An 8,999-nucleotide genomic window follows, 5' to 3' on the forward strand; every position below is an offset into this window, starting at 1 on the left:
ATAACATCTACCTCCCCATGTTGTCATGAGGATTAAATGAGATAACATTTGTAAAGCTTGTAACACGGTTCCTGGCACATAGTTGTTGTTGTTGTTTGTCTTTCATTCTCCAAGAGGACCATGACCTCCGGAGGTGATGTCATGACTTGCAATAAATTGGATTTCACTGAGGGAGGACTGTGCAAAGTCACCAGCCTCACTCTCTCCTCCAGAGCCACCTGGGTCCAGTGGCAAGATAGACATCAGGATGACTGAAGATGGCCCCAGATGTTTGAGGCAATTGGGGTTAAGTGACTTGCCCAGAGTCACACAGCTAGTAAGGGTCTGAGGTGAGATTTGAACTCAGGTCCTCTAAACTTTAGTGCCAGTGCTCTATCCACTGTGTAGGCACTATATAAATTCTAGCCATTATCATCACCATCATCTTTAAATGGCTGTAATAAAAGCACCTTTCCCATGGGGCTGTTGTGAGAATCAAATCAGATAATGTGCTTCAAGTTCACAAGCCTTTAAGTACTCAATAAATTATTATTCTTAGGAATTGCTGCTCAATTTGGGGATGGCAGCCTCTTGAATTTCACTTGGTCTTACTAAGTATGAGAAATGATATATTCTTCTCATTTGGAGCCTAGGTGGTAAGAATGCTCTTTTCCCCTCTGCCCCCCACACCTCTCCCCATTTCCTAATCTGAATGCTTAGGCCTACCAAGCTTCAGCCCCTAAGTTCCACTTTGGGCAAGTGGCTGCTGTTCTGCTTCTTGCCAGCAGGAGGCGCAGGCAGCCTGTGGATCTCAGACCTTGTAGAACTAGAAAGTGACAGGCAGTTCTTTTTGTCTTTGAATATGGAAATCTCGTCTTGGGGGCTTGATCATAAAAGACAGGGGCCCCTCATGTGTGGGGCGGGAATGTAACCCATGGGTAGGATAGCTCATTTTCCAGACGACACAGAATGAAACCTTGATATCTGAAAAAAAGCACATTGTTCCCTTAAATGTGCCTCTAGTCTATAGAAAAAAGAAAAGCAACCAACTTCAGACCACGTGCATTTCATTGGGGTGCTTGGGAGCTGAGCATGAAATGGAGAGAAAGTGGTAGGGAGAAAATGGGGGAACAGCTTGGGAAAGGTGGCTTCTGTTATTTCTGAGATACGGTGCTGTGGGATGGGAGATGGGATGTCTGAAGAACAATGGGGTGGCTGATGGAAGTTTTCATTGTCTCAAGCTCTCTTGTGGTTTCTCATTGGCTGGCTGGGAAGTGACTATGAAGCCACTTGGAGCAGGGTATCTCTGCACTGATAAAATGCTTTATGGTGTGATCTTTTCTGCGAGGAGCATTTGAATCCTGCCTAACAGTTTTCAAAGATCAGAGGCTTAGAGCTGGGAGAAAACTCAGAAATCCTCTAGTTCAATCCCCTCTTTTTGCAGATGAGGATAGTGAGACTCAGAGGAGAAGTGACCTGCCCAGGGTCACACAGATAGACTCCAAAGCTGTTCCTCTGCCTCCCTCTTACCTTAGCTCCCACATGCCCTTTCTTGACCAGGAAGAGGAGCAGCTGAGTGTTTTTAGCAAATGCTGGATTAAGGGAGACAACAATAGCAGTACCCTAAAATACTCATCTTTTAAGGACTTCCCAAGTCAGTGAAGAAATGATTTTTTTGTGTGTTTGTCAGGTCAGGCCAAAGGCCAACATTTTATTTCATTTGTTATCAATTGTTTTATTTTGAGTCTAAACACAAACTAAAATGGACATTTTCATATACATAGTATAACAGAAAAATAGGGCCATGTATGAAACTGTGAATCTCTATTATATATAGCTTACTTTTCTTTAAAAATATATAATAAGGGGGCAGCTAGTTGGACTCAGGAGGACCTGAATTCAAATCCAGACTCAGACACAACACTTACTAGCTGTGTGGCCCTTGGCAAGTCACTTAACCCTCATTGCCCTGCAAACACACACACACACACACACGTGACATGCTGACCTTATATATATATATATATATATATATATAGGGCGGGGCAATGAGGGTTAAGTTGACTTGCCCAGGGTCACACAGCTAGTAAGTGTCAAGTGTCTCAGGTCAGATTTGAACTCAGGTCCTCCTAAATCCAGGGCCGGTGCTTTATCTACTGCAGCGCTACCTAGCTACCCATCATATCACTTTCAAAACTGACTTGCTTATCTGTGATTCTTTCTGGCCTTATATTTGCTTTAAAAATGCTTCAGTGAGCCTCTTTTCTTTCTTTTGGCTACCCTCTTCCTAGCCCCTCCTCTCCCTTAACAGTTTCTCTCTCACTGAAAAAAAAAGACCCTAACTCTAACAAATAGGCATTTGTGAGGCTCTACCTCACACCTAGCAGATTAGAAAATGTCAGATACTGGAGGGACTGCAAGAAAGCAGTCATGCTAATACAATATTGGGGGAGCTGTGAATAGAGTTCCAGCCATTCAAGCAAAATAAATTCCCCAAAATATGTCTATTTCTGTATCTTGAGACTATTACTTCCCTTGCGAAGGTGGGCAGCATGCTTCATCACTGGGACCCTGGAATCCTGCTTCGTTATTCGAGTCAACAAAATTCTTAAGTCTTTCAAAGTTGTTTCCTTTTACAGTGTTTTTGTTGTCGTATAAATAGTTCTCCTGGTTCTGCTTCCATTACTCTGCATCAGTCATTACGAGTCCTCCCAGATTTCTCAGAAACCACCCTTTTAAATAATTTCTTATAGCACTACATTTCTATATTGTAATTTGTTCAGCCGTTCCCTAATAGGTGGGTGCTCTCTTGGTTTCCAGTCTTTGAATGCTATGAAAAGAACTGTCACAAATATTTACGGCCACATCGGGCCTTTTCATCTTCCTTTGATTTCTTTGGGGCATGGACTTTAGTAGTGGTATTGCAGGGTCAAAGGCTAAGCACAGTTTTGGGATTTGGGGGCCATAGGACCATTCACAGCTTCTCCAATATCATATCAGTGTGCTTGATCTCCTGTAGCCTCTCCCACATTTGACATGTGATTTGCTAGGTATGAAGTAGAACCTTGGAGATGCTTTAATTTGTATTTCTCCAATTATCAGTGATTAGAAACTTTTTTTTGTTTTGTTTTTTGGTTTGGGGTTTTTTGGGGGGGACAGGGCAATGAAGGTTAAGTGACTTGCCCAGGGTCACACAGCTAGTAAGTGTTGTGTCTGAGGCTGGATTTGAACTCAGGTCCGCCTGAGTCCAGGGCCAGTGCTCTATCCACTGCTCCACCTAGCTACCCCCAGAAACATTTTTTTCATATGATTGTTGATGACTTGGATTTCTTCCTTTGACAACTTCCTGTTCACATATCCGTTGACCAACTGAGGAATGACTTGTTGTTATAAATTTATATCTGGTTTTTTTTTTGTCTTGGACATGCGACCTTTAACCAGAGAAATTTGCTGGAAAGATTTATGCAGCATTCTAGAATTTCTGCAACAACTCTGTGAGACAGGCAAACACTAAGAGTTCACTTATAGAGGAAGAGACCAAAGTTCAGTCTCTCAATCAATAAGTATTTTTATTAAGTACTTGCTGTGTACTGGGCCTTGTGATAAAGCACATAGCAGGTACTTAGCCAAGTCAGGAATTAAACTTCGGTTCGTGTGATCGTAGATTTTAATGCTAACCGAGACCTTAGGTATTATGTGCTCCACTCCCCCCTCACATTATGGAGAAAGAAATCAGGTCTATACTGGGGAAGGGACTTGCCATGGTAGCGTAGGGAATAAGTAGCAGGGATAGGATTCCAGTGCCCTCTGACCCCAATCCAGTGTTCTCAGAGCCTCTAACACCCGTTTCCATGGTCTTTCAATGACACCATGTGGCCTTGATATTGAGAAATAAGGTTTTGGATGAAAAATTGGACAGAATTCCAGGACAAGTGTGATTTTTGTGTAATAGTTGCCTACCACACAGTGGACTTCATTCCTAAGATGCTTGGGTCTAACCCCGGGCCAAAACACTGGGGGATGTTATTTAATATTTATTGAGTACCCACAATGAGTGTGCTGGAGGGGAGAAATTTGTGTTGGCGTGAAGACTGTGAACAAGTTGGGAACTAATAGATTTCTTCCTTATTTGCCCTCTGATAGTCTAAATCGTCATCTTGGCTTCTCTGAGTGTAAAGATTTATGCTCTTGGGATTTGGTTTTAAATTGGTTACAACCTATATGTCTTCAAAGCTATATTCATTGAGGTGATTCATGGTATCCACTGTTGTTACAAAAATGGAGATTTAGAAAAATGAATGTGTGTTATTTGCTATTTGAAAGAAAAGGGTAATTTCCCTGGATGACAGTAAGATATAAATAACCCTTTTTTGGCCTTAGGTCTTTGTAGCTAGTCTTCTGAGTGTGATGTTTTTATTCCAAGGTTAGGATATTGAAATGGGGTAACACCCAAGAATGGTTGATTTTACTGCCACTTTTGGTGGAGGGGAAGGGGGATAACCAGTGGTTTTTTCCAGTTGTAAATTGCTGGTTGCCATTCATTCTTTACTGGGGAAAGAAAAAGCAACAATTGGTCAGATTGTGCACTAACACTGTTGAATGAGCTCAGTTGTCTGTGATGTCACTGAATCACAGTTCAAAGGGATCTCAGAGGCCATATAGTCCCATCCATGCCAAAGATGACAAGCCCTCGTACAACACACTTGGTGAGTGGTCGTCAAGCCTCTGCTCGAAGATGTCCAGGGAAGGCGAGCTTACCACCTCCTGCAGTAACCCACTTTGGGGTGCCTCAGATTCTTAGGGGCTCAAATACTTGTTGATTTGACTGTATTAGTGTACTAGATGTTACTGAAATATAGAGATTGACACGTCCTAGTAGAAGGAAATCCTCCAGAGAGGGTTGTGTGCCTTGGGAAGAAGTTGAGGGTTAATTTGGTGGCAGAGGAGCTTTCAATAAGCATTGAGTCTGGGCAGAATGTGCCCTCTGGACAGGGCGTGGGACTAGGTGTTGGAGGGTACAAAAGCCAAATGAAACTGCTTTTTTACCAAGGGGAAATGAGGAGTGCATAGATAGGGAAATATATGATAATTTGAAGAGGCAGAGATTAGGAAAGGTGAGAACCTTGAAGGAAGCTAAGGATTCTGGGAGGTAGGGAGGAGAAGGGAGTGCATTCCAAGCAGGGAATCTAGTCTGGGCAGAGATAATCTCTAAAATAAACCTAGAAAGGTGAGTTGGAGTCCTACTGGGAAGGGCTCTAAATGCCAAGCTGAAGAGTCAGTATTTTCTTTTAGAGGCCATAGAGAGCCATTAAAGGTTCCTGAGCAGGGGAGTGAAATGGTCAAACCTGGACTTTGTGAAGGTTATTTTGGCAGCAGTGTGGAGGTGAGATCGAAGAGGGGATAGAGGCAGGGAGACAAACGAGGAGGCTACTGCAGTAGTTCAGGTAAGAGGTAACAAGGCCCCGATCCAGGGTAGTGGACATGTAAATGGAGAGAAGGGGATATAGCTGAGAGCTGTTGTAAAAGGGGCTAGAACTAACAAAACTTGGAAACAGTCAGATATGAAGGGAAGGGAAGAGCTGAGAATATGGCCAATCAACAGGGCAGCGGTGCTAGTGCCCTTAATAGACCATAGATGCAGGTGTCCCATTCCACAGTGTTGGGATGCCACATCATCAGGATCCGAGATCTAGAGCTGGAAGGATGGCAGAAACCCTCTACTTTGAAGAAGAGAAAATGGAGGCCCCGGGGACAGAAGTGACTTGCCCCACTCAGGCAGCCCATGCCTGAGGCAGATTTGAATCTGTGTGAGTCTACCAGCATAGCTACTGTCCAAGGTCCCCAGGGAATCTAGGCTCTCTTCATTCAACACACATGTACTGGGCACCAGTGATGTGGAGGCTTTGGTGGGGGGTCTTGTGCCTGCCCTTCTTCCTTCACAGATTTGGTGTGGGGCTCAAATGAGAGAGTGGGTTTGATACCTGTAAAAAGCTATGTCATCTTCAGCTGGACCCCAATGCCAGGCACACAGACCTATGCGACTGCCTCTGTTTCCTCTCTGCTTCTAGAACTGATCTGTCTCTGGAGAGTGTACCCCACTCCATGGCAGGTGTCTTGCCTAGCCTATGGGAGTTGTAGATATGAGTATGAATGTTATCACACAAGCCTTCACTTCTGGAAACAAGGCAAACATAAGGCTATTATCAGTGGAAAGTGCCAAATGGGAAATGATAACATCAGCAGGGAAGGATAAATATATACCGAATATATTAATATCCCTCCTGTCTGACAGCCATCGTGTCGACATCCTGGGGCTGTTATCGTCTCATTGATGTTTAGGGTTTTATTGTGGCTTGGGTTCATTTCCCTTGGTTCTGCCTGTCTCTTTCTTCCTGGGCTATCTTAGCAAGGACAAGAACCCCCAACAGTCAAGTGAACTAGAGGGAGGCATGAAAAGAAAGGCCAGGTCCCGCGGTCGGGCAGGCAATCACCAGCCTGGCTCTCCATTGAGGGCTCCTGGGAGTGCCACAGTTGAAGAGCAATATAAATAAGTGATCAATGCAACCAGTGGGGAAGTAGCTTTCAGGCAAACTGATTTCAGATCCCCGCATCCCTGATAGATGTAGGAGTTGGCCTTTAGAATGTACCATGGGACAGATCTTTGCACATCCAGAGCTACCTTATTTGCTTGCTAGGGGCTGGTTCTATTGGCAGAAAAACTGAGCCCCATGATGATTCTATTTTTTTTAAAGAAAGGCCAAATGAAATGATTTTTCAGGGTATAAATAAAATAGCTTCCCATTTTTCCTGACAATTAGTGATCCCTATTTATTTATGTAAGCTTTCAACATGAGGCTCGGGGAGCCAAAGTGACAGCTGTGGATGTAGCCAGACACTGTGCCTTTATATATATATATTTATATATAAATATAAATATAAAAATATATTATACACACACACACACACACACACACACACACACACACACACACACTGACCTGGCCAGGAACAAAGCATGGCTCAACCCCACCTGGGCTTTCCTGCCTGGAAGTGACATGGGCATGTCACAAATGATTTTGTGTACGACTGGTGATGGCCCAGGATGTTTTAAGGCAATTAGGGTCAAGTGACTTGCCCAGGGTCCCACAGGCAGTAGATGTCCGAGGTGAAATTTGAACTCAGCTCCTCCTAACTTCAGGGCCAGTGCTCTATTCACTGCGCCACCTAGCTGCCCCATCACAAATGAGTTTGAAAAGTAATAGGATGGGGGCAGCTAGGTGGTGCAGTGAATAAAGCACCGGCCCTGAATTCAGGAGGACCCGAGTTCAAATCTGGCCTCAGACACTTAACACTTACTAGCTTTGTGACCCTGAGCAAGTCACTTAACCCCAATTGCCTCACCAAAAAAAAAAAAGAAAGAAAAGAAAAAGAAAAGTAATAGGATGGTTCTTGTGGTTTTGTGGTGGATGTCCTGTTGGGTTTTCCCTCTTCCTCCTCCAACCGGAGTTATTGAAAACTGAGATGAAAAAAATGTTAAAAGGTTACATTTGTATAATGGAAATAGATAATCAGGCTTCAGGCAATCATCAATGCTTTTGATCCTTCTGGGATCAGAAGAACAGCTCACATGTTCAGAAATCGACTGGAGAAAGACGAGGAGCCGCTTAAATGGCTCTTGGGTAAATGAGAAAACTTTGTATCCCAGAATCAAACAAAGCATGAGTCCAGCCTTCTGTGGGAGGTTCCATCAAAGGTCTTGGATTTTGTTTTCTTAACTATAATCTCGTTCTTCCTTTTCCTCTCCTGATGTTTTCAGAGGCTGAACAAAGTGGGTTCAAATGATGTCATCCCTGCCAAGCTAAGGTGGCACTGATGGGTGAATAGGAAGGACACACAGAAGGGCACCTGAATTAAGGGCACCTGTATTAATGTTATGGAGAAGCACAGAAGTAAATCCACGTTAAGGACAAGAGACAACACAACATGGCGGAAGCGTTGGATCTGGGGGCAGCAAGTAAGGACCCAAATCCTGCTGTGCCAACATGAGCCGGTCATGGAACCACTTTAATGTCATTGCTTGTAAAATGGGGATAGCGATAGCATCTTCCTCACAAGGTTGTTGGGACAACCAAACAAAGACAGAGAGGGAAAGGGAGATAGAGAGGGAGAGACAGAGAGAGGGAGGTAGAGGGAGACAGAGAAAGAGGAAGGGAGAGAGAGCAGGAGAGGGATGGAGTAAGAGACAAAGACAGAGAGGGAGGGGGAGACAGCGAGAGAGGGAGAAACAGAGAGGGAAAGGGAGACAGAAAGAGGGAGAGACAGAGACTGGAGGGAAGAGAGTCAGGAGGAGAGAGAGGGGAGAGAGAGACAGACAGAAATAGACGAAGAAAAGGGAGAGACAGACAGGGAGGGAGAGACAGAAAGAGAGACAGAGACAGAGACACAGAGAGAGAGAGTCAGAGGAAGAGACAAAGAGAAGGAAGGAAAGATGGAGAGGGAGGGACAGAGAGAGAGAGAGGGGAAGAGACAGAGAGGAGGACAGGCAGAGACAGAATGAGGGAGAGACAGAGAGAGGGAGAGACAGAGAAAGAGAGGGAAAGGGAGAGAGAAAGGGAGAGAGAAAGACAGAAGTGACGCCTGCAAAGTGCTTTGGAAACTTTAAAGGAGAATATCAATTTGAGCTCGTTATTTTGAGTGGGGGACTCACTGATGCTGTACGTTTAGGCCAAAGAAGAAAACAGTTATTGACTCTGTTCTCTTCCCCGTTTTGAAAAACTGGGCCAGCACTTATCCAGTCTCACGGCATCTCTCCCACTTTCCTATGATCTTTCAGGTATCACTGACAGCTGCTCAGCCATCACGTCTCCTGGTTCTGCAGGACCCAGTGATGTAGTTCATTTGGGCCAAGTGACTTGAATCTATCTGGGGCAGTTCATGGATCTCTTCATGTTTCCTGGACGTCAACTCCTTATTAGACATTTTCATTCTGTCAATTCCAGTATAAAAACAAGTAAACTCTT

The 8,999-nt window shown here is 44.2% G+C and overlaps 1 long non-coding RNA gene across 1 annotated transcript; it reads left to right on the forward strand.

Moving 5' to 3' along the window:
* Nucleotides 1–7,403: 7,403 nt before the first annotated feature.
* On the forward strand, nucleotides 7,404–8,999 carry LOC122733763. Its single transcript, XR_006353950.1, has 2 exons — nucleotides 7,404–7,993; nucleotides 8,813–8,999. It is a non-coding gene; the product is annotated as an uncharacterized LOC122733763 (long non-coding RNA).

Source organism: Dromiciops gliroides, chromosome X (genome assembly GCF_019393635.1).
Source record: "Dromiciops gliroides isolate mDroGli1 chromosome X, mDroGli1.pri, whole genome shotgun sequence".
NCBI classification, from domain to species: Eukaryota; Metazoa; Chordata; class Mammalia; order Microbiotheria; family Microbiotheriidae; genus Dromiciops; species Dromiciops gliroides.